General features: G+C 43.3%; 1 protein-coding gene across 1 annotated transcript in view; it reads left to right on the top strand.

Annotated features, from left to right (window-relative positions):
* The first annotated feature begins 18,481 nt into the window (after positions 1–18,481).
* Positions 18,482–23,233, top strand: part of KCNS2 (potassium voltage-gated channel modifier subfamily S member 2) — a 31,784-nt gene continuing 27,032 nt past the window's right edge. The window contains exon 1 of the mRNA XM_085539387.1: positions 18,482–18,782. The gene's annotated coding sequence lies outside the window, so the exon portion shown is untranslated. The remainder of the gene's footprint in view (positions 18,783–23,233) is intronic.

Below are 23,233 nucleotides of genomic sequence, written 5' to 3'. Positions count from 1 at the left end.
GTGATGATTTACATCACTCTTGAATCACACACATTCGGAGCAATTAATGGAGAAATGTGCGACGAAGAAATTTTCCGGTGTCCATCAGCTTTTCCTCAGTTAGCCAGGAAAGGCCAACAAAATAGCAGCTGCAGCCAGAAACAGATCCTATTTCAAAGCTCATACTGTACCTACGCGAGTAACTTCAGTATGTTGTGAGATGTGATCAAGCTTTGTTAAAAGCCCAGGCCTGGTTTGCTGCTGTGGTAAATTAACTGACAGCCAGAGCTCAAAGCACAAGGATCATAGGAATTTTATTGCCCGTTCTGCTAATGAGTCAGGTGATTTCAAAGTTACTGCAGTTATTACTGCAGATCTACCGTATAGGGAAACAAAACCTGCTGAGCCTATTCCCCTCCTCCCTCCTTTTCCTCAGGAGCAGTACCTGTGGAGGAACAGGTCACTGTTTCAGTGAATTCCAACTGCTCAGTGTCCCCATGCTGTTGCAACGCACACATGGAAACAGGACCGTCTCTGCATGGCATGTTGGGCTTCACGCACAATTTCTGTCTCAAAGTTGCTGGTGAGTGGCCCTGGCACCCCTGCAGGGAGCCATGGATATGTTTACCAACAAAAGGGCTCAGTAATATGCAACATATGGAGATAGGAAAAACAACTTTAATTGGGAAAGGCACAATCCCATTTGGTAACATTGTTGTACCTCTTAATAGTACTTTATTTATTCTCTCTTCCCTACTGAGTCATGGCGGATGCCAAAAGCCAGGACCACCAAGCAAAGCTGGCTCCTTCCCAAAAACATGCCTTGCCTGAGTGGATTTTCTCTGTGAAGGACTGCAGGGAGATGTTCTCCTTCAAAGATTTTTATATGATTGGAAGGGATGTTGTGAGATAGGCAAAGAATGCTTCCAGCTGAGAAAGGCTTTAGCTTCCTGCCTGTCTGGTCCAGAGCAAGAAACATTTTGGCTGTCTTCGTGGAGCCGCTGTCTGCAGACCACAAGGCTCTTGGTTCAAGCCTCAGCTGTGAAAACGTGCACAAAAGGAGCATTTATTCACCAGATGGGGGGACAGGGCTGCTTGAGGAAGGCAGCTTATTCGGTATCTGGCCAGCAGCTGGCAGTCCTGGCAAATGATCCTTTCTTAAAAAAAAATATCAGCTCTCGTGGTTTGTCTTCTCCATCATGAATTCTCACGTGCTTCTTTGAAGATTGGCACAATTACAAAAGGTTTCTATTTACAGGATCAGAAGGGATCCCAAAAACAATTCCTTTTTTTCTAATGGCATCTGGCCTGAACCAGTCAGGCTCCCACACAATGGGACTCGTTTATCTTACAGAAACCTGCAGGAGGTGAGAAAGGTAATGCAGATTGCTGTAGTGGCTAATAAGAAACACTGGTGTGGAAGGCTCGTTACTTCTCATCTCAAACCGCATGTATGTTTTGAAAAGAAGCATCTTGCTAGCTCTAGTGCCTACCTGTAGTCACAGAAAAACACAGAATGGAGTTTTCCCAACAGAAGTACACTACACAAGAAAATCTGTTTTTCCTACTTTTGCAGTGCTTTTGTTTGATAGATCTCTTGCTCATTCCAGCTTCCACCAAACCTGGACACTCAGCCACTCCAAAAGCCAGAAGATTCCAAGCCCTGTCTCTGAGCTTGGCTTGCTGTATCACAGTAGATACGCTGGCATCCTGCAGAGTCTCATGTGCAGCTGCCAATTCCCAGCTGCAGAGACCAAGACAGGGCAGTGTAGGACTGCTACAGGTCCTGAATTTAAGCAGGAAAGACAGAGGAAAACATTTGGGACCAGTTTGGCCCAAGCCAACATTTTACAAACTTTTCTGAGCTCAGACACTGATTTTGGACTACCTGTAATGACGCAACCAAATTCACATGTTCAAATAACTCATAGTAATAAGGCCCTAACCAGGCTGAAGAGGCCACCTAGAGGAGGCCATCTCCTTCCTGGCACACATGCAGCTTTACAATGGGTTGTGCTTGATTCTTACTCACACGAACTACATGATCAGCTATCTGAAGAGAAATGAATAGACTTGGAGTAGAACTGCCTGTTGGCAAGAATGATCCAAATCCTACCCAACCATTGCAAAATTTTCATTTCTGTACAGAGATTCTCAACATCAAGGATAGTAAAAAATGTACTTTAAAGTGAGAACATAGAGCTCAAGCGGAGGAAAAGAGAAATACTTAACACACACAGAAAAAGAGTAAAAAAATTGAAGTCAGACACAGAAGTATAAAGGATTCTCTCTCTTAAATCCCAACTCATTTGATCCACGGTGGGTACATGCCAGTCCTTTCATATATCTTTTTTTTCTGTCCGAGACAAAGCAGACATAAGTATGGAAACTGGGAACGGAAGGATACTTGAAAATCATGCAGCTGAATCTCTCGGGGCTGATCTCTGCATCATGTCTCAACCTTCTTGTTGAACACATTCATAACCAAGCTTGATTGACGGAGAACCTGACACATCCTTAAATAAGTTTCTCCGATGTTAAAATCTCCTCAGCAATAAAAATGCATACTGTCAGGGATTGCCAGTCTTCATGTGTCCTGCTGGGAAGGGGATCTATTTGAAAAGTCACACAGCAGAGAAAAAGATTTAAAGGAAGTTACAAAGTTCTGGTCAAGATTCATGTACAACAACGTTCTCATCCATCCAGAGTCTAAGGAGGTTTGGCCTGGGTACATTTCTCTAGAGAAACCAGATGTAGATTTGCATAGCTCCAGGACTGAGTGCAGTACATAATTTAAGTCAGGGCTCCATGATGCTGCCCGTGATTACTCTGTTCCGCGTCACTTGAATGTGACAGCCTTCTTGCTGTGGTCATCCCAGAGCCCTTAGTCACGTTGGTGTTCATGGCATTGACATGCCTTGAAGCTGGGCAGCGCAGTCTCAGAAAATCCATCCCTGATTCCTTTGGTGAAATCTCACTTCCCAGGGCTACGTATGCTGATGAGGAGAGGGAGTTTCCCTTCACCCCACTCTAAACAATGCACTTCTTCATAACCCAAAGAGAAGCCACCATGAATGACAAAGATGATCTGTGTGTAAGTAAAAGAAACTTCTACAGAGGTTTTCTGAAAAATATCAAGGCAAGAAGTTATAGAACAGTTTTGTCCTCCCAGTAAAGTCTTAAAGTGGATGAACTCTATAGAAACATCATTTCAAGGAAGAGCCTTAATGAAGGCCTAGGGTGGCTTTACTCCCAGTTATAAATACCTGCCATGCAGCACAGGTGATCCTTCGCAAAAAGAGGATGCACCTCCCCCCCCTACTCCAAACATGTCCTCATCAGCGCAGATGATTCAACATCATGCAGGTGGGAGCAATTCCAGCAGCAGCAGTGAAATCAGCCTTCCTACTCCTAGCAAACTATGACTGAGATATTCTCCAGAGTGGCTCCTCCAAGCAGCAGAGCACTGTGCTATTGCTGGATATGAAGGAAAGAGCGTTAACCTTCAGAAACAAATCCTCCTGCTTTTCTGTGTCAGACTTTATGGCACAAGTGAGGAACATGCCTGAAGGGTCTTAGCAACACTCTGATATTCCCTTTCAACTGCTTGTTTTTAAATATGCCCAAACAAGCTGTTGTCCGACTTTCTAAGTTGTCAGGAAAGGAAGCTACAATGCTGTAACACTTTAATTCCTAGGTGAGATCTTGGCCACATTTAGTTGCTGAGGTATTTGCTGTTTACTTCAATGGGGTGAGAACTGCTCAGCTCTCACTTTCCTGAAACCACAGAGGGGGACTGTCTGCAAAGTTGGCTGCAGGAGGCTTTCACAGAGCCATTTCATGGGATTTTGAGATCGCTGCCCCAGGAGATGGATTCTTTATAGTTTCTCATTTGGCAATTTTGTACTTCTTTTAGATTCTGCCATCAGATACGCAGGAATCATCTCCAAAGTGAGAGCTGACAGCATGCGCCCTAAGGCAGGGTTGATTATTATTATTTTTTTAATTAAAAAAAAAACTTGACACACATTATGAGTGAACTCCTGGATTTAAGTGTGCTTTTGAGAGTCTTGGTCAGGGTAGACAAACCAGTTGTGTCCTCTCTCTGTACATGGGCAAGAGCTACCTACTAATGGTGGCTGCACCTCAGAATGACACCAAGAAATGGGGCTGGGTAGAATCCAGTGTGTGCAGCCAGGTACCTGCTGTGGATAATTCCTGATTTAGCTCATTGCTTTCCCCAATATGATACATCTCAGGAGAGAAGGGCAAAGAGGGAGGCCTTTACTTGGTGTGGTTATTCAAGAGAACATCCCTGGTGCTACACAATCATGGAGAACCTGGAATCAGGAGTAGGTGCCAGCAGCTGAGTGAAGAGGGAGCAGTTGTGAGGACTTACACCCACACTCACACACAGCTGCACTGAAGCTGGCCTTGCCTTCAAGAAGGTGTAGCAAAACCTGTAGCTTAAATGTCACCTTATTTCCTTATGGTAGTGGAGAAGCAAGAGAGTGATTCATGGGACTTAAAGGAGGCAGGAGGCAGGCAGCTGCCTGGAGCTGAGCAATTGGAACAAGAGACACAGAAATACAGATGGAATTTAGCCCCAGTGGCTTAATATAAAAGATCTGCCAGTGACCAACCCACTGCTTGGGTGGTTCTTCCAGTGGTAGTTTGTGGTTTTGGTTATTACTTTCAACAAAAGAATGACGATAATAAAGTCTAAATTAATCTTAAGAGGCTCGTAAAAGTTATATTCTGTACCAGCTTTGTGTTAGGCACAACCCAGCAGCTTTTATTTGTGTGAATGTCCTCAACTTCTGAAATATGTACAAAATGTGGAGACACTGGATTCTACAAGAAACACGAGGATGAAATCCACATTTATTCTGCATTAAAACACTTGATGTTAAATGTCAGAGGCTTGTCAGTAGAAAATGGTTCTTGCAAACAAAGCACTTCAGATAGAGCAGAAACAAAGTTTTGCTTTTAATATACAGTTCCACTATGTCTTTTCACAAAAAGAAAACACAACAGCTATGCTCACATGACCAGCAGATAGGCCAGAACAAAATGAGAGTTTTAGATAAATTATGCTCTCATGCCAGCTATTGTGAAAAGCTGAAAACCTATGCATGCTTGTGAATAAATCACACTTACATGGAAGGAAGTCTCTAAATACAGTGTGAGTCATGAAGCTTGAGTCTACAAGAACGGACAGTGCATTGCATAGTGTTGGACTTTCTTTAGCATCACATATGAACAAACTTGATGTATGAAGCATTTTGAGGAGGCTTTGGTAAGAGCATTGGGGAATGAGAGTGGCTGTCCACCTGGCAGATTATGAGGGATAAACATCTGAGTGTCACTTTCCTTCTCAGTGACAACTAATCAGTTTAATAATTACTAAAAGGACATTGTAAAAATTTGGAGACTCTAATTGCACCCAGTAAGAAAGGAAGTATGTGGCTCAGATGTCTCACAGATTTTGAATCTGCTCACCACCGTAACATAGGACATCTTATATCTTTTTGGTTCCTTATAGTTATGAATACTCAGAAATGAATTGCTTACAGGCTTAAAGTTAAGTGCACGCTAAGTGCTTTGCTGGACTGCTGCTTTGCTTAAGTGCTTCGCTATGCTCTCAATAGACTGTGAGCTCAAATCGTCATCCATCTTCCCTGAGATTTTGGTATTTAAGTGCATACTCTGCATCTACAAGGCCCTGCAGGATGATGGACTCAGCATCCTGTGCAGCTCCAAGTCCTTCTATAAATCTCTCAGTGCTGGGTCAGCACATGGTTCTATGCAAATATGTATTCCCACATCTCCTGGGGTTGTGTGCCCCCAGCCACACCAGGGAAAGTAGAAGTAAGTAGGCTGGCGCAGCCCCTCTGTATGGAGGTCCTGAAGCTGTCAATATCAGGCAGCAGAATGCAGTCCAAGGCACACAGATCATGATTTGAAGCTTGTTAGAGCAGGGAGGTTTCTTGTCCACCGCCTTCTGAGTCTCAAATGAGCTCTTCTTGTCAAAAACAAATGCTCAAAGACAGCACTGACATGTTTTATACATTTTTTCACATAATTCCACTGTAATGAAGACTATAAACATCCTTTATTCGAAGCTGAAAGATGAGATTTTGGAATGCAAATCTTTGGCAAATTTGGTAAGGAAGTTGCCTGGAGCTCTGAATTTGGCTGATGAGCACACTTACAAGCTTGCAAGCCAGAAAGGGGCAGTGTCAGCAAACACGACAGGGAAAAGCAAAGAGCTCAACTTTGCACACATCTACCCTGGGAACCTGCTTTTGGCCCCATTCATTGATCAGCACATGCTTGAATGCTTCCTTCAACTGGTGCTCTGAAACAACACAAACCATGTGCTCCAAGGAAGGAAAGGAACTCCTGAGACTTCTGCAGCCTGAATCAAACCCTAACATCATTAATTGCTTCCAACCGAGCTAGCAGAGCCAGAGCGATGTGCGCACATCTGTGCATGAGCAGCTCACATTGAATGCATTTAGGAACACTGGGGCAAGTCTATCTGGAAGGCCAGTAACATTTGCTAGGCAAACCAACCACTGCCAATTATTCACTGTGCTGTAATTCAGAACACTGTCCTTATGTTACAGATTTCATGACTGTGGCCCCAATTCAGACAGACTCCTTAGAAGCACAATGTATTCTGTGCACAGACTCTGGCTCTGCACAGGGTTTCTGCATATGAAGGACACCTATTTTCATTGGAAGAGGCAACTGTCAAATTTTGGCCCCGTGAATTTTGTTTGTAAAAGGAAAATTTTAAATCCATTCTTTGAGTTGGAAAACAACTGAGTTTGTGACTCATCTTCCTATTTGAAGAGACAAATTAATGAACTCTAATAACATATTAGTTCAATCACCTCTTTCCCCTCTTGAAAAAAAAGGAAAGATGATATAGAAAGAGTTAAATAATGTTGTCTTCATGTGTTTCTTAAGTTACGAGGTGCACACATTATGAGCCTGCGGGGATGCAGAGCTTTGAGTGCATTTTGATGCCTTCCATTCTCTTTGCCATTGAGAAGCTTGCTGACAACCTAAGAGGGTGGAGGCACCTCTGCAGATCTCTCTGGGGGCTTTTAAGGTTTATTTTACATTTGTGTTGTATTTCAGACTCACAGCTGCAATTTTTCTACTGTCCATTTCATATTATTACTGGCCATGAGTTCATTTCCTTACCCAGACTGGCTCAGACCTGTTTGTAGCCATCCCATTCCCTTGCCACAACTCATGACTGAAGACATCACCACAGCCAGTGTCTATCTGAGGAATATTAATCCAGCAGCTCCTCTTTCCTCTTGCCACAGCTTGCTGACTTGGTCTTCCCTGTTTCTTTCCATCCAATTTTTTTTTTAATTAAATTATTTTTTTTATTATTTTTTTGCCACAGCATCTGAATGGCCCAAGGCTGCCAAACATTCAGGAGAAACAAAATATAAATTATGAAGTCAGTATAAGTAGGAGCTGTTTGACAGATCAGTCAATCCTTTCACTACTTTTTCTCCCTGTCTTCTGAGGGATTGGGATGTGTGTGCATCACATTCTGAGTTTTTCCTCTGCTGCCCTTCTTTCTTTAAATAAAGTTTAAGATTCTCACTCAGTAACTTTTCTGTGCAGCTCTAAGAAAAACCAGAAATATGATGACACTTGTGTTAGAATCGGTGTTGGCAGTACTGTCTCTTATGCTGAGTTTTTCCATGGCAGAGCGTAACTTTGCCATTCACCCAGAACATGGAGCAATGCTCCATTGGCTCACAGTATTATGGTCTGGTAGCCAACAGCCCCTTGGCAAGCTGCTTGTAGCATGCATGAAGAAACCAAATCTTCACCCCATGGGTATGCAGCTCATTTGAACAGATAAGTCATGAAAACACATTGGCATCAGGTAAGATGCTTTTGCAAACTGTCCAAGCCTGTCCCACAGCCTTCACATCACACTCCCAGAAGTGCTCCTGCAAAGAGCTGAGCTCTCTGAAGAGGGACTGTATTGATTTACACCTATGCGTGTCCTGTATCGTCGCCATGAATGTATGTCATCCTACAGAGAGGACAGCATTGAGTGTTGAATTGTCTGCTGTCAGTAGTTTCAAACTTGCTATGACTGGGGAATATTTTGAATTCTCAAGTCTTTGCCAAGAGAGAGACAATCAGCCATGGTGTAAAATATCCAGACTTTAATGGCACCCATGTTATATTCAGGCTCAAGACTGGGAATAATTGAGTTAGTGTGGTTTCTATTTATAACTAGTTTCTGCTCAATTTCCTCTCCTGCCTTTCCCACAGTAACTCAGCATGTCAGGCCTTGGGCTGCGGACCCTACAGGAAAATTATTAAGTCTGAGTTAGAATTTGTTTCACTAAAAGACACTCACAGTTCATACAAACCTATTTAATGATCCCATTTTCAAAAAGCTTTATCTGTGACCTACCTGAGCTTGACCACAACCCCCTTGGTTTTGCATGATTTGAATTTTCCCTGATATTACTTACTGTCTGTTTCTAATTCATATGTATGGCCCTGGACTATGACAACTGGATGGTTTATTTTTAATATCATTGCTGCACATGAGCAACAGGGGGTGACACTTCTTCAGAAACGCACAAACTCGCAATGTGCTTCTTCAGTTCCAAAGGAACAAAGCAGAGTTCAGCCATCATGGAGAGATCACCAAATCTGAAGGAGAAGCTGCAAACAGGAGGAAGAAGTCTTCATATGGTTTGCAACTGACATACTTTTTTGGCCACTCAGGTTTGTTGCAATTGCCAGCCAAGTCCTGCACAGCAAACTCAGCTCTACTAGTGTATCTGAACTGCTCTGGCACTCTGAACTTAACCTGAAGCTGCCCTGTTTAGCCAGAAGTGGTATTCCCAGAGGATCCTGAGAGAAGAATAGAGAACGTCACCAAGTGGACTCATGCAGGGCTACTATAATGTATCTAAGTCTTCCTAACATCTGGGGAGGTGTTTCATGTAGAAAAGTCACTGTGGATCTTCAGAAGAGGCAACTATGGGTGAGAAACAACTTATCCTGAGGATGAAGAAGCTCTCAGGGGACAGCACTGGTCTGGCCTAGCACCCCATCTGTCTTCCTCTTCTTAACCCAAAATGAATGGAGCTACAAATCCCTCCCCAGTGGCACCATCATTTCTGCCTGCTGGGTCTGAGTGGGATAAGCAGCATGAGCATGAAGACAAGCACGGTTGCTCTTGGGTGGGCAGCAGAGAAAGAAGCTGACTCTTCACTGGGCTCCAGCACCTGGGGCATCCACCAAGGTGGGCAGTTTTGCTCATTAGAGAGCAAAAGAGTGTTACAGTTTATATTTCTAGATCATGGTTAATTCAGGGAATTTAAACACAGCCAACTACATCAGTTCCTTTCCAGCAATTCCACTGTTTTTCTGACACATCTCTGTTTGGTAAGGGCATATCTACACAAAGAATGCACTTCCACCTCTGCAAGGCACCAGATCTAGTGTTGCATAATGCTTTGATGACAGCATTAGAAAATACCAACATAGTGAGCATCGAGCTGGTGTGGCACTGACATACCATAATGGCAGCCATTATCAAATGATTGGCTTTGTTAAGGTTCCGTCAGGGTGAATGCTGACCCTGGAACTGTTAATATCTTCATCAGTGACCTAGAAGCATAAAATCATCACCAATAAAATATTTGGCAACAGAAATTAAGTCATTGTGAAGGTTGGGCTGTTATGTAAGACTGGAACTCTATACTGATCCCAAATACCCATTATTACAGGTGAATTCTACATTGTACACTACTGAACAAGGAATGGAAACTTTTCGTAGAGGAGGGATGTTTGCCTTGGATGGGTGGCTTGGAATAGGATTTTCCTATTTTCCCATCTACATTTCCCATTAAACAAATACAATACCAGAAACTCCCAATACACAGAGGAAGAGATAGTGAACAGGACTGAAGTCTGCCACTGCTGACGAGCATTGAAACCACAACAGTGCATATCACCAGCAATTTCTTTCTTGAGCTTTTTAGAAGGTTTCTGGGAAACTGAAGATGATGCAAAAAGACATAAAAGTGTTGAAGCACTGGAGAAAATGCCTAAATTTGTGAGACTTAAATATATCAGGCTGCTAAACAGATGAAAGAAAAGATGATAAGGAACTAAGTTGCAACCATGTTAATAGAAGAATATACCTGATTTGAAGGGGCACTTCATATTCTAACAAGAACCATGGACGGGAGACAAAGCCAAATGAATTCACATTGGAAATAAATCACAGATTCTTAGTGGTTAGAACAATTAACCACTGAGAAAAAAAAACTTGGAAGGGATGTATTTTCCATAATTTTCTTGTTAATGTTCACTACTGAAGTCTGAATGCCTTTCTGCAAGCTAACTTTCAGTTTAAACAGCCCTAGTTGTTGGACTTAGCTGTAATAACTGAATATCAGGAGGCTGGGCTCAGCTGGCAGTTCCTTCTGGTCTTAAAAATCCCCCGAATCTGTGAGCTGCATTGCTGAAAATTTGCCTCATCTCATAACAAGTGTAATAGGCAGAGAAATGTTCTTGGAATGGCTAACCGTCAGTTTTGATTGGCCAGTGATACATATCACTTAATGAAATCTAAAATGAGGTGACAGATAGTATCAGAAACATCACTGGCAGAAATTGTTCAGATATTTGTTGTTGTATTTGTTTGTACATTTGCCGAAAAATTTCTTGGCCTGCAGAGGTGATTATGTGCCTTACTGTACAGATAGGAAGAAAGTACTCTTTTCATGTAGGTGATGCAGACCATATTGATTGCAGTAGTCAATTTATTAGAGAAGCAAGCTCCAAGATGCATACCATTTATCTGCTTGGGGATTATAGTCAGTTGCAATTTTTTCCTGCTAATTTAAGTTACTGTAGAAATAAAAATATTTCCATGTTGATTTTATTTCAATAGCAATGAGATTGCATGTCTAGTGCACAGCTTTATTTGACAGAGAAACTTGCATCTGTAGTATATCACTGACAGCTAGAGCATTTGCCTGCAGAATACCATGTAAAGGTCATGATTACCAAGAGAAACATAAATGCATATGCACTTACTAGCTTATTTGACTTGGAAGCTCCCAGCTAAATGTAGCTGAGCAGAGTATTGCAATAGGTAGGGATATTTCTTAGAAAGGGGTGTAATCAGTGCGTGACTTTCAAAGGAAACCGCGATTGTGCCGTCAGTCTACTGTTCTTGCCTTCAGTGGACTTGTTGGTCTGCGTTACATTACTTTAGGCAGCAGCTGCACATTACAAGATTCGTGAAGGTCCCGCTGATTCTGTAAGAGCAGGTTTCATACAGATAGATTGAATAATAATACTGTGCTAGGAACCTAGCTGCCCACTCTACCTGTGGTCAGTTTAAATCCTTCATGAAAATAATGTATTCCTTTTTGTTGGTATCTCGTGCCTATCTCTTCTCTCTGTGGATAACGACAAATATTTCCCCAATGCTGGCTTTGTTTAGATTTTCAGAAGATGTAGCAGTAATTGCACTGAAAGGATCAAGCTCTGGAGAGGGGAAAAGTTCACCTCTCCTGGTAAAACTCAGCATGCCTCTGAAATCATCCAGGCTCCCAGCTCTGACTGCCTTTCTCTCCCCCACACCACAAAAATAGCCCTTGAGTTCAAAATGATCACACTCTCATCTTACATAAAATGCACAGGTTCCCAGAGAAGCTTGTGTCCTATTTGCTGAGGCATTTACGGAATGATTTCAATCCCTGCACATGATGGAAAAATTCAGGGCTTGTGCTACCGTTTCAGAGCTAATACATGGGCTGGAGATTACGAAATAAAAAGGGATATTGAAATAATAACAGGAACAGCACTGTTACTGATGGACCTCCAAAAATAAGACTGACAAAATGAATCTATTTCAAAAGAGAGCTGAAAATGTAGGTATTCTGCCTTTATTGCCTGCCAAGTCTGGACCTAATGGTGTGTTTGAGGCCCAAATTGCCTGCTGTGTAGATTGTCTGGACAGATACCTATTCTCAGAAGTTTCCCATAACTAGCGGGGAGTATTTGGTCAGTCCTGCCTTTGAATGTGTGGGTTACACAGACACCTGAATGCCTGATCCACGGCGATTTCTATACACTTACCCCATCAGTCCCTGCAGCTGCATCCCACAGCTGACATCATGCAGACAAGTCTGCTGCAGAGGGCTTTTTATCAGAGAAAAACCCCAATCCAAGCTACTGTGGGCAGTCCTGCCCCCCATGTGCCAGCTCAAAGCCAGCAGCTTCTGATCTGCCTGTGGCTGCATGTGCCACATCCAGACAGGCATGGTCATTGCCTTGCATCCACCTGGCTTTGAGAACCTGATGTTAACTCCCAGCAGATATTTGCCTTTTTTTTGTAACTTTCCCCCAGTGACCAAAGGTGTTTCCAAAATTAAACAGTTACTGAGCAAAGGTGTTTGGGAGCTGCACTTTAGGCTCTGGTACACAGGAGCTGTGTATCCAAGTCCTCTGGAGAATGGAGGCCCAGAACAAAGCCTCCTTGGTGGCCTGTCTGGAAACCAGGTGATTTTCCAGCTCCAACCCATGTTAGTACCCTTGAGAGGTAGCCAGTCACTTTCTGGGACTAAATACAACTCCCACCTGTTGATAGTATTATAGATTTTATTCTTTTTCCATAGGAAGGGAACTCCCAAAAGCCTCATAATCAGTGTGATTTGCATTAAATGAAACACACTGAAGTCCCCATAATGTAATCAGGAGAGACTGCCCTGCTATCAGTGCCGTACTGCGGTTCAGGGTTTGTCTCAGAAATTCCTTGCAGGAGGCCATTTAATCAGCAGGGCCCAAATCAGAGTTTGCAAACAGACCTTGAAATAAAAAATATGGAAGTGGGTTAAGCTGAATACACGGCTTGGCATTCCTTAACACAGAGGAAATTTGTTTTCATAACTTCTGTAACTACGGCCTCTCAGCCTTAGGCACATAAGCACCAATCAACCTGCAGGGAATCATTAGTTTAAAACAATTACCAGCAGATTTCTTTCAGGTCTCAGGAGTGCTGGGGACTGTAAAGCTTATCATTTGGCATTCACGGCATCCTTAACCTTTCTGAAGGCAGCTGGAGAGAGCAGAAACCAACAGAGAGCCTTTCAAATGTCTTTTAATAGCTTCTTTCTCTGTTTGTGTTTATAGCGACCATAGCTGTTGCAAAAAGCTTTCTAAAGCACTCCAGGCCTCCCTGGAGCAAAGTCTGGCTGATGCTGGGCATTGTAATAGCAGCACACTTTTTTGCAGGTGCAAAGTCACTCTAAACCCTTCCCTTTTCCTCTCTCCAGAGACCTGAGCTTGCCATAATTTTCCAAACCAAGCCGTCCAAGTCTGGTGTCATTGCAGCAGATGTGGTTTCAGCACAGTGTGTGGGGCTGGGAATTGCACTGGCAGCTCACTGCTGTGTGCCTCTGTGCTGGGGACACTCTCCCTGGAATCACCATGCTGGCCGGAAAGGAACATCTTAATGACTTCTGCAGTTCAACTTTATTCAAACCAAGGGTGGCTTTACCCTTTTACACATAGCACTTAGGTATGAGGCTTGGTGCAAGTGGTGCTTTTTTTCCATTATAAGTACAGTCATTGAGAACATTTTTCACTCATGAGCAGAAAAGTCCAGATCCTCCAAAGCAGCTGAGACTGTTTAGTGAAACTGAGCAGCAGGGACTGGTTAGTGGCTTCTAATCCTCTGCTGTACTCTGTCTTCAAACTGAGTTGGAGAGCTCAGTACCATTTAATGTTTTTAGCCCTGCAGGAATCTCTGCAAGCACACTTTTTCCTAATACAGGCTTAGATGAAAAATAAAACTGAAAATCTGGTACCTAAGAGTACTGAAAATGTGATTTTCTGCTCTGTTATTCCCATGCTCTCCAAGAACCAGGATCTCTGTGTGCAGCATTTGTGCTGTGCCAAGGAGCAGAAATTCCTCATCTCCCCATTCCTTAACAGATGGATCCACAGCTACTGCTGTTTTCATTCCTTATGTTTTATGCGAGGCTGACAAAACACTAATAACCTTCATTCACAAGTGTAATTTCTTCATATTGTACCCCTTACCTTTTAAAGCCTCCCTACAACAAGCAAGTGACTCTAGAGCAAGCATCCTGCTGAGGCCAAGACACATACGTCATATCCTTATTTACCAACACCTCCAGCACCACAAGCATCACAGCATCACATCTTGATGTGCAAATCAAGGAGAGACCCCAGATATTTCTGCTGCCTGACCCAAATGTCAAGAACTGTCCCACTAATACACTCAAGGTGCAAGGAAAGATAAGGAAATAAGTGCTCTGTTCAGTGGTCCCTATGCACATGTATCATGGCATGGTACTTGCCCAAGTAATGCACTGGTCTTGTAAATGTTTCACATTCTGTTCAGATATTCTCACAGCATTCCCAAGTGCTTCACAAGGTAACAACACAGCTTCATAGGAAGAGATGTAAAACCCAACACTGCTGACGTGGCTGCCCAGACACCAAGCAGTGATAGTTGCTGTAGAATGGCTGCCAATGCTTTTGTCTTTGCTTCTGTCTAATTGATACTAATACTCCAGCTATAAGGAAATGTATTTTTGATTGTGGATGGAGTGGAACACACTATGCTGGTGTTCAGACTGGCACTTTTTCTTTCATCCAGAAGCAATCATTCAGTTGCTCTCTTCATAGGAAGGATGCAGAGCTGTCTTCTACGTCACCAAAAACTCCAACTCTATTTTCCAGTGTGAATGGATTCTTATCTACATGCATGAGGGTGAATGGAGGCCTAACTGCCAGGAGCTAGTTTTGGACCATAAACAATAAGGGCCTACTGGCCTGAATAGTCAGCAAATGGAGCAAGTGTGACCTCATATTTCGGCACATGATAGCTAGGGAATATCAAACTGGACTAGCTTCTGAATACAGGTGGCCATAAGCCAGGCATCAGAGTAGCCATGAGGCTGGACTGGATGCATGAATGTCTGTGAGTGGGACCACAGGAACAGCTGGCACCAGGAGGTGCATGACAGCTCCTGGGCAGACTGTGGACCCTCGGGGCCGACTGAGAGGTCCAGCTCCCTGTGTGTGCATGTGCTTGTGTATATGTGTGCATTTCTGCATGAGGCAACTGCAGGCAAGTATGCAGGGTGGGCTGCTTGCTGACTTTACTGTGCCATAGGGGTCACATGTGTGTCTGTGTGCAACAGAGACTGTAGAGGCTGCAGATTGACCTTGGGGTCTCATATATCCAGTTGCCAGCAACCAGAGAAATATGGGATTTAGGACCCTACTGCAGGGTGGATGCTGAGTGTCTCATGCCAGCTGCTTTAGGGTTCCATGTGCATCCAGACCTGGGGTCTTTCCAAAGAAAGACACAGAGCTCTTGGAACAGGTCCAGAGGAGGGCCTCTAAGATGATCAGAGGGCTGGAGCACCTCTCCTATGAGGAAAGGTTGAGGGAACTGGGCTTGTTTAGCTTGGAAAAGGGAAGGTTCTGGTGAGACCTCATTGTGGTCTCCCAATACTTAAAGGGAGCATATAAACAGGAGGGGGGATGACTGTTTACATGGGTTGATAGTGATTGGACAAGGGGGAATGGTTTTAAACTAAGACAGAAGATTTAGGTTAGATATTAGGAGGAAGTTTTTCACTCAGAGGGTGGTGACACACTGGAACAGGTTGCCCAAGGATGTTGTGGATGCCCCATCCCTGCAGGCATTCAAGGCCAGGCTGGATGTGGCTCTGGGCACCCTGGCCTGGTGGTTGGCAACCCTGTCCGCAGCAAGGGTGTTGAAACTAGGTGATCTTCAAGGTCATTTGCAACTCAGGCCATTCTATGATTCTGTGATTCTATATATGTGTATTTGCTACTTAGAGGACTTTTATCCTGATCACCCATAGAGGGGAACAAGATAAGGCCTTTGCTGCTGTTTGTGTTTCTGTGAGTGCTGATAACTGGTCCATGTAAATCTACGCAGTTATCTTTGTGTGGGGTGTCTGTATATGTTGTTTATGTGTGTTTGCGTGTGCCTCTTGAAAATACGTATTCAGTCCTGCAAGTGGCAGAACTTGTTAACACAAAGCTGCAGTGGATTTGCTTCTATAAGCCTGCTGCATTCAGTGACTCCTGAAGGGCTGTTTCTGGGTCCTGGCTCCTTCCTGGAGCTCTTGCTAGCTCTTGCTGCAGGGTTGACTGATCCCAATCCCAGGACCCTGCCATACTGTTTGGACTCCATGGTGCTGACCTTTTCTCCAAATTCTGATCTACACTCTTGTCCCTTGCTGTGTATACAGCATCGTCTCTGTGAGTAAATTATAAAGCACCAGTGACCGTTCCTAGGCACTGAACTGCATCACAGTAACTGTAAAATTGTAAGAACAGCCTTTGTCAGGCCTTGGGGCTATGCCAACAAACACTCCTAAACAGTTCAAAGGCATAATGTGGGATGTAGATCAAGTTAGGGTTTGCATGCACTCATCCTTTTTTGGAATCTAAGTGAACAGGCATAAATAAATAAGGCCCATCCTGTGTCTGTTAACTTCAGTGCAAAAGGTTCAGCCTGAACACATTTAGTTTACTGAGTTCTCAGGGCAGAACCCTTCGTTGGATCCTACACCCTCCACTTGGTCACTGAGCATGATCTCCCTGCACTAAAAAGTCCATGGCTTCTCCCGTCCTTCACATCAGCCTGCTCAGACCACGGCTGCTGGCCCTGTTTTCTAGCCAGCTATGTGCTGGATTATGTGTTAGGTCATACCACCCACCTGTCAAGCACTGCCTTCACCTACACCTCTGCACACACCCTATATTTTTTCTCTCTCCACTGTATCTTGATTCTCTTGGTCTGGAAATTCAAGCTTTTTTCCATACTCCTTAAACAGTCTCCATCCCAAAGCCACGGGCTGATAACGAAATCTGATCAAGTTGACCAAGACTGTTCAATGCTTTTTTGTATTCTCCCAATTCATGTCTAACATCTGTATGCAGCTGATACCATACCATAACAACACATTGTCCTCCCCAGCTTCTTAAAACAATCTGAAGGTATCACAGATCAAAGCCTCTAGAGCAGCAGGGCAGGAGCCTGGTGTTGAACGGGAAATGTTGGCAAGTCATTTTTGTGCTCCCAAATGATCCTTTGGGATATTTTCCAGGGAGAATTATGTGTTTCTTCCCACAGATGCTTTCCCAACTTGAGACCCAGTGTAAGGGTACAGGAACTGAGAGAGGTCACATGTCTCTTCAGAAAGCAGAGAATAAGAAAGCAGATAATGAGATAGCAGAGGAAAATGAGAGCACTAAAAGGATTGAATTCTGCCCCCAAAATAAGGAGCAAGAAGAAATTGGCAAGATGTTGAGATATCTTTTTCATGGAAGTAAAAGATATTTTATTTGCAATTCTCAGCACCAATAGAATTCAGAGAAGTGAAATGTCCAGCAGTGCAATGAAAACCTGACACAGCACTTCTCTTTGTTACTTAATCATGGGTCAGGATGTTAATCCCCATAAGTCTGTCTTTCCCCCAAGAAGTCTGAGTCCCCTCATTGCCTCATCTGCACCAGCATGTATGGCTGAGCCATGGCAGCATCCTGCTGGGGATGGCCAATGGTAAGAGATGAGCTGTAACACCTCCTGTTCCCTAATCCTGCCTTCAGAGGCCAGGTTGCTGCCATCATATTGTAGGTCCTACTGCAATGCAGGAGGGATGTTGGCTCTGCTGGAGATGACATTCCAGCCACTTGAATCTCCTTCCTGCCGTCACCATCCCCGGTCAGTCACAGTTTTTTTCTCAGAATTTGTCAATGACAATCTAATTCCTCTCGCTACAAATTCAAGACCTTCCTAAGCAGACATATAGAGTATTTGCTGGTGGGAGGCAATTAGAGCCAGCAGAATAATCACTAGCTGGTCATCATGACCCATATTTTAAAGTCTTAAGGGACCAGGTTAGTAAGTACTTGTACAATGGGATTAGTGCATTCAGTAAACAGTGAGGAGCATAGGGAAATGTCATGCTGGTGGAGCACAACCCACATCACCAGTGATGGTGCATTTGCTTAACACCAGCATGAAAATCATCACAGAAAGTTAATTAAGACTAATGTTTGCCCCCTAAAAATGCAATCACTCCTTTCTTCTTACTGATTTAGAAAACCAAAAGATGAAGGGAATGAAGAACTAGCCTACAGCCAATCCTGAGTAAAGCCTCAGCTACAAAACATGCCGTGAAAAATGAATGTAAGTTGGCTGGGAAATGAGTGCTGTCACAGAGATTGAACACAGGCTGTGAGTCCATAAACAAAGAGGGATGAAAGATAAATATAAAGAGCCGATGGGAAAGTATCTGGGGCATGGATTGGTTGTGGGAAGGGGAGGGAGAGAGGGCTAGAAATCTGCTCTAAGTCTGGTTTTATTTAATGTCTATCTACGATCTGGAAGGAAGCAGTAAACACCACATTCATTCAATTTATATTTGATGTAATGACTCGTATGAATTAGAGGGGTGTTGTGTAAACCAGTGGGGACAGACACGAAACACAAAGAAACCTAGACAGGCTGGAAATAACAAAGTGAGAGCCAAGTGGATGGGCAAAAGACAACGATCTACAGGAGGAAGCACAGCCTAAAGTGCAGATATGAAGCGGAGAAATGTGCTTAAAGAAGGGAGGCAGAAGGTCCTAATAATGGCTGAGTCCAGCAAACTGGCTGTGAGCTTGTGGAACAGAGTCATCCCAAAGGAAGACAGAGGGTAAGTATCTGGACCTATTGATTTATGAGGAATTAAGTCAATGAGATGAGTTTGGCTGCATGACAGCTAAGCAAAGAGATCAGAGTGTGCTGAGGCGTTAAGGCTGAGACAATCTGCTGGAGGTGAGGAACCACCCCGGGGACTTCTATCTACTTGGACAGTGTAAACACCACAAAGGAGGAGGAGGACTGATTTATGGTGTGGGGAGGAACGAGGGTCAGAAACAAGCTAAAAGAAATATAGGCTGGTTTAGTAACAGGGTGAGCTGCGTTGCCCTGCGCAACAGCTACCTGTGAAAGGGTCTAACATTTCTTCTTTCTGAATCCCTTAAAGCTAGACTGCAGAAAGACACAAGGGAGAACAGGTTTTTGTCTTTAAGAGGATGAACCGAATGAGTATACAGAGTAATGACAGTCAGGGTGACCGTAGCCCAGATTTGTGTGCTAATACATCTCATCTGTTGTGAAATTCTAAGAGGTGAGCCTTTCCATCCCCTGAACTGCCCACACAACATTGTTGTCTGGGAAGCAAAAGCTGTAAAACCCGGGGACAGTTACTGAGAACACAGGGATGAGAGAGAGGCCAAGGAGCTGCCAGAAAGTACCACTCAGTACCACTCAGGAAAAAGTAATGTTCAGATCACGGACTTTGGCACGTCACAGCCCGGGGGTTGAAGCATTCACTGTGCACATCAGAGACTCGAGCTCATTCCCCTTTTCAGTGCGCTGAATTTGAACCCACACCTCACAGCTCTCCGGAGAGTCCTAACCACTCAGCCTAGCAGAAGGAGTGGTGGTTACCATCCCTCCTGTTGATGCTTCTACTCCTTGTGTCCCCTCAAGGGTTTATTACGTTGCATGATGATGAATGAATATGATATTCTCACCATGCATTAAGTAGACCACAGGTTTGGCTTGCAGTCCCCAGAAAACACCCTTCATCATTCCTTAGGAGTGACTGCTCTAAAGTAGCGTTAGAGTAAGACATTCACGCAGTCTTTTCTCCAGGAGAAGGGAGGAGACATGATAAAACCTCAAGAGAAAAAAACCATAGTGTGGCAGAGCAGACTATTAACTTCCAATCTGGCTGCTCCTCACAGTACAGATTTGAATGGCTTTGCAAGCAGGACCAGAAGCAGATGACTAGGAGGAACTTGGCTGGCAGGCATGCAGATGGCTCAGGAATTCAGGCAATCTGAGGATGAAATGAGAAGGGCAAATGAATTCTGAATTCTAGTTTAGGTTATGGGGTAGATTAATCTGGTACTAGTATCTTACAGGATCATTGTTTTAAGACATTAAACCTCTTACGTACACCACAAGAATGTTCAGAATACTCTGAAAAATTACCCTTCATTTGGATAAGTCCTTTCCCCAGACAAGAAGCTATAATGCATTGTAAAATGAGATCTCAGGCACTCAGGTGAAGGTAAGGAGAAGAGAAAAATGAAAGAACTGCACTGAAAATTGTGTTTTCAGCTGTGAGACACTGGGAACAGACTTTCAGCTGTCTGAAAAAGATAAGAACAAAAGTGAAAACGAGGAGCATTTTAATATATCACTGGTGACAGAAGCATTAGACTTGGCAACAAGCTGTATTTCCTTACTTAGACAAATAGTTAATGCTTTTGAGAAACTACACAAGGATGAAAGTAAATTTCAAAAAAAAACAAAAAAACAAAACCAATTACATCTTGCTGCAGGGGGCTGGGGAGGCACCCAAACTCCCGATTCTTGGAGCAAGAGGGAAGTTCCACCATATAGACTCTTGAAAGGTGTTTAAACATCAAGTAATTCTACTTTGATTCTACTTAATATACATGAGTAAAACAGCTGCCTTCAAGTTTAATGAACAAATAGTCACCCAGTACCTTCATTTCCCAGGAGGAATTGCTTATGCCCTCTGCACACTGCTGCTAGAGTCACCAAATAGTGCAATGGCAGCTTCTGGGGGTCGTCTGGTCAATTCAGGTTCAAAGCAGGGTCACTTGCCCAGTGTCATATCCCATCAGGTTAAATATCTCCAAGGATGGAGACTCCATAACATCTTTGTGGCAGTACTTGACCACCTTTGTTTGCACTGAAGAAGCTTTTTCTCAGTGGAATTTCCTGTTCTCCAGCTTGTGTTCAGTACCTTTAGTCCTTTCACTAAGCATCACTGAGAAGAGTGGTGAGACCAGCGTCTCATCTTTACAGCCCTCTCTCAGATATCTATGTGCACTGAAAAGCTCCCTCCTCCAGGCTGAACAGTGCCATCTCTCTCAGTGCATCCCTGTACACCAGATGCTTGAGTTCCTTAAACATCTCCAAGGCTCTTGACTGGTCACGCTCTGCTATGTCCATACTCTTGTGTTGGATCCCAGAGCTGGACACAGCCTTTCAGATATGTCCCATGTGCCACAGAGAAACCTCCCGCTCCCCTGGGCAAGCAGGAGAGGAGCTTTCAGACAGCTACTGGAAAAGACTTCTTAATGGTGAGGAAAGTGAAGCAATGGAAAATTATGCCAGGAGACTGTAAAAAGCCTGTCACTTCAACAAGTGCCTAAGAGGAACATATTAGGCCTGGAAGATCCTAATGTCAGGCAGAGGAGTGAATTAAATGAACTTCCAAAGCCTTTTCCATGGCTAATTCACTATATGTAAATTGTGGCATCAGTGTTTGAAAAAAATCCTGTTACTCTAAGAATGGCACCTAATCATCTGACACAGTGCTGAAAAACAGCTACTTCTTATTCCCCAAAAGGCATTTTATGCTCTTCTCCTCTGCAGGATCCTGGTGCTAATTTATCTTTCCAGGGCTCCTGACAATAGGGAGGGAATATGACCTTCCACGTTTATGCATGGCAGCTGAGATGTAAAGAAATATAAGTAAAAATTGTTGAAGGAAACCATATCTATGGTTTCTCATTTCCGATGCTTAAGAATGGTGTATCACCATCGTGGTTTTTTTGGTTTTTTTTTTCAGCATCTACAACATATCGTCAAAGCACAGTTCCCATAATAGAGACTATTCACCAAGTTCCAGCTGTCAGGGTTTCCAGAAGAGCAGTTACCATCTGTGAGAAGTTCTGAGTCAAGTGAGCAGCCCATCATTTCATAGGAATGATGTTCAAGATAATAACAACAAAATCCATAATAGCAACAAAGTCCAATACCAGGGCAACACTCAGTTTCCCAAACCACAGTACAATCCTTTCCTATCTTGAAATGCTCCACCATCACCCTCCAAATTCCGCAGTTTCTGAATGAGGTAACCATGATTCATCCCACAGCAGGTCCATCCTGTGCAGTGAAGGAAAACCACAAAAAAACACCAACCCAGTCTGTGATCATGCAATTAGAAACTGGATCACAGTGCACACAGTGGACCTGAGTTATGGCAGCTTAAGTTCTGACGTGCTCTATTTTGGCTTGACAGCCACAGTGTTCTTATGGGTTTATTTTTTTACAGTCTCAAATAATTCCTTAGGTTTTTACAAAAGCAAACTGGAAAGATAAATTCCTCGTATGGAACCAGCTGATCTGCAGCTGGGTAAACAGCAGAACTGGAACTCTTACATCCTCTGCACATTTCAGCAGGTCTATGGAGATATCCTGGCAGAGTTGCTAATAACAACACATTAAATACCATCTTCAGATGGCATTTACATTTGCATATCTTCAGACATGGTTTAAGCATTCCAGAAGGAAGCAATGGCACATCCTCTGTTCTTGAAAAAAGATATTCCTCAAACAGATTTTTTAACTCCTGCCACTTCAGCTTCTCCCCCTCAGGTTTTGTTATTTTTTATAGCATCACAGCATGCTAGCTATCCCCTAGTTGTAATAAAATAAAGTCACATTGTTGAAAGTGGGTCACTTGGCTACATCTGTCTGCACTGATGCCAGGGACAAATAATAAACCATGCTGGATAGGAAATTTATTCCTGAAGCTGTGCTCAGTTGCTGTGCTAATTTCTGAACCTAAAGTAAGACTAAGAGCATAGATTTCAATTCTGATCTTCTGCAAGTTTTATGTACATACAACTTCACTGAGCCCTGCATGGTTGTTTCCTGATAACTAATACCAGTGAGTACACTAGTAAGTAAAAAATAGGTTTATATAATGCATTTTATCCTTTAAGTATGGCTGGTTTCCCATGTTAAAAGATCATACATGATCTAATACTTCTATCTACACACAGAGGCCCAGTTAATTTCTTCTTGGCAATATCTCTTGCCTCAATAAAAGTCATCATAGGAGCTCTAATGAAACAATTAGATTTGAAGTGCCTCTGATTGTTTAATAAATTCAGACCTGTATACAAATTGGTCTTCCAGCTCTAAATGTGTAGAATGACTGAACAAGCTTGAAACATTTCCCCGCAGATGAAAAGAAGCTGAGGTTTGATGTATCACATGTAGGATGTAGAGGCAAGAATTACAGAATCAATCATCCAAAATAAATGATAT

This window comes from Coturnix japonica, chromosome 2 (assembly GCF_054131305.1).
Source record: "Coturnix japonica strain WE chromosome 2, WE-NBRP24, whole genome shotgun sequence".
NCBI classification, from domain to species: Eukaryota; Metazoa; Chordata; class Aves; order Galliformes; family Phasianidae; genus Coturnix; species Coturnix japonica.
This window is presented reverse-complemented; position numbering and strand designations above follow the sequence as displayed.